This window comes from Austrofundulus limnaeus, unplaced genomic scaffold, assembly GCF_001266775.1.
Source record: "Austrofundulus limnaeus strain Quisiro unplaced genomic scaffold, Austrofundulus_limnaeus-1.0 Scaffold385, whole genome shotgun sequence".
Taxonomy (NCBI): domain Eukaryota; kingdom Metazoa; phylum Chordata; class Actinopteri; order Cyprinodontiformes; family Rivulidae; genus Austrofundulus; species Austrofundulus limnaeus.
In genome coordinates, this window is record NW_013952787.1 from 274,343 (window position 1) to 277,632 (window position 3,290).

A 3,290-nucleotide genomic window follows, 5' to 3' on the forward strand; every position below is an offset into this window, starting at 1 on the left:
TTATTACTATGATATATATATACTGTATATGATAACATTAAGTTTATATTACAAGCTAAAATACTTTAAGGTTTTTGTTGTTTTTTTTTTTGTTTTTTTTTGTCTCATATGAAGAACTAAATGAAATTGCCTTAGCATGGGAAAAACACAGGATACGCCGAGTGCACAACTCCTGAAGTCCTCATGGCTGCCCATCCATCATACACAGTGCCTCACCTGTATGGAGCACGGGACTATCTGCACCATGAAACCTGCTTGGAAAACTGTGTGTTTAAAGAGTTTCCACGTGATGATGAAGATGTCTTTAATATTTGTGTAGACCTTATTTCAGAGCACAATCTGGAGGTAACAGATGAGCTGTTTGAAACTGTTGATTTATACATAAATCTTCGACAACTTATCAACAATGAAATGGAGCCTTAAAAATAAGCTCTCACAGCTTGTGTTGGCCTTTTTTCCCCAAAGGGACTGACTTAGTTGCAACAAAGAGCCAATATGAACATGAGACAAATCAGTTCACAAGCAATATGTACATTTTCAAACAAGAATTTGTGCACAGCTGATGAACATTCTTTGTACAAATGGTGGTAACATTTTAATCTATAACTTAGCATTTGTTTTATAGCTTCAGTTAGAGTATCAGGTTGAGATTTAAGTAAGAATAAAAATGCTTTAGTAATTTTAGTATTTGTCATGTAACATACAAGTCTAGAGTGATTCAAAATAACACAGAGATGTATTGAACATGTAATTTATTGTCCTTCAAAATAAAGCTTTAATGCATAATTTTATGAATATTAAAGAAAGGTTATTCTTAAAACAGTACAAAACAAAAAAATGTCTAAATGCATAAACAATATGAAACATAAATTATGGAAGGACAAAACAAGATGTTAAATGAAAACCATGAAAATGTACATTTTCAGTCAACCAGGACATAATAAATAAATTTAAAAAAACTAAAACAAAACTTTTTTTTACTTTTACTGAATCTAACTGAAAACCACATAATTTAAAAGTACCATTATAAAAGGCAGCAATCTGTGATAAAATGTAAACATTTGCAGAAACAACACTATAAAAAAGTGCTAAATGCAAAGAGAACAAGATTACAAAAGATAATACATTTTCACATCAATTTAAAAGTCATACAAAACATGCTAATTACAAGAACTGATCAAACACATTGGGCCTCATGCAAGAACCGTTCGTATGCATGGCTTCTGAATGAATGAAAATGATTTACCACAGTTGTTTATACTTTTAGCAGCTCTTTTTATTCCACAGCTGACCTGCTAAAAATGACGGATTTCCTTTTCTGGATCTCTGACAGACGGACTTCAATCTCTGAACGCATAAAATTCTTTTACGTTTTCGCTGTAATTTTCATGAATGAATGAACACTTCCTTGTATCTGAGGCAGGAAACACAGCCTTATATGGTGTTTTTGGGGTGGTAATTATGCTAATCTCCTCTCGCGTGCACGAGCAGCTGGATAGAACAGGTGTAATTTACGCAGCTCATTTACGCACTTTTCCTGAAGATAGAAGAAATCTGACGTGACATGTTCGTATGAACCCTTCGTACGAACAAAAGTAAGAGAAATTTAGGATAAGAATACGAACATGTTCTTGCATGAGGCCCAATGTCTTTTTTTATGGTCAAAATTTTATCAAATACCCATCTTCCTTTGTTGATTTTCTTAAAGCAATACCAAACAATCATTATGATCATTTTGTCTACATGCTGTTATTCTGAGGAAAAAGAGTCTTAAGTTAGCTACAGTATATTTGGCATGTTGAAAAGTGTCATATTGCCAATTGGAATGGAGTGTAATCAAATTGAAAACTAATAATCAGTGATGAAATCCTTGTTTTCCCTGCTGACACATATGGCAATTCATGACTTAAAACATACAAAACAAATCGTGACCCATCAGTCATTGCCGACTGCTTTATGATAGTGAATAAAACTGTGGGTTGCTTTGAGAGCTTAGATTTAACGACTGAAAATGAATGCGGCTGACATGCACAGATTTTTGCACAATTCAAAAAAATCTACCAGAACCAAATAATGTAAGATATGGACCAAAAACTAAAAATCAGTTAAATTAAAGATAATGGCTGATTCTGTTGTTGGTTTAGACAGAAAACATTTAAAAAAATCTTTTTCTGTAAACCTACAACTCCAAAGTTATGACGTGGAAAGACAAGTCTGTTACACTATGTCCATTAAACTGATTTCTAACACTCGGTTCACTTCATACCTGAAGTCTGGGTAGTTTTCATAATTAACTGGCAATTCCAGGTAGCAACCGCAGGTGTGAGCAACTGGACGTCTCTGAAAACCTAGCATCTGTGTGAAGCTGACACTGACGCTTTTCCCCAGAAACAAATCAGATCCTGTGCAGAAGCAGAGAAAAAGTGAACGGTGCTGTGTGCCCAGTTCTCTGAGATGAGTTTGAATATTTACTGATGTTCTTCTGCTGCTCATTCATGGATGATGGATATATAACTGATCTGATGGCTTTTCTTAATGTTTGTTTTAGATTTTCACATGCAGCTGTGATGCCTTCCAATTCTGACATTTGAGGAATCAGTAGTTTGCTCCACTGCTCAATAACAAAGGCAGGTTCCTGAATCAGTTTTTGGTGGACAAGCTCTTCCAGTATTTGTTCAATAGGGAGATCCATGAGTTCAAGGAGTTCTTCTTGATCCACAATAGCAAAACCTGAACGACAGCTTTCAAGGATCATCTGATCTGACTCTGTAATATAACTTAGAAAGCAGTCAACAAGAGGACTCTTAATACAGCCCAGAGCAGCTAGTTCCAATATTACTGGGGCACGTTTAATAGGCAGGTACTTCTCTTTTTGTCATCCAAAAGCAATGATCTGACCAATGCTTTCCAAAATCATGTTGCAAATAGGGCACCTTGAAGTCTTTCTCCAGAGTGCACTGCTCATAAGAGTCCTGCCAAAACTCAGAGAGCACATCCCTTAAAACTCCTCCTTCATCAACTGCATTTTCCAGGCTTCCATCAGGAAGCATCACTTGGACAGATATGTCATTTTGAGTAACACTTTCATTGCAAAAATGTGAAAGAATTTGGCCATGATGAAGAACAAGAATTTTTTTTCCCTTTTTTCACTCTGAACAGAGGGTTCTTGCAGAACATCAAGAATAGACGGCCCAGAAATACAGCGGGTAAAACAAGTATTGAACACGTCACCATTTTTCTCAGTAAATATATTACTAGAGGTGCTAATGACATGAAATTTTCACCAGATG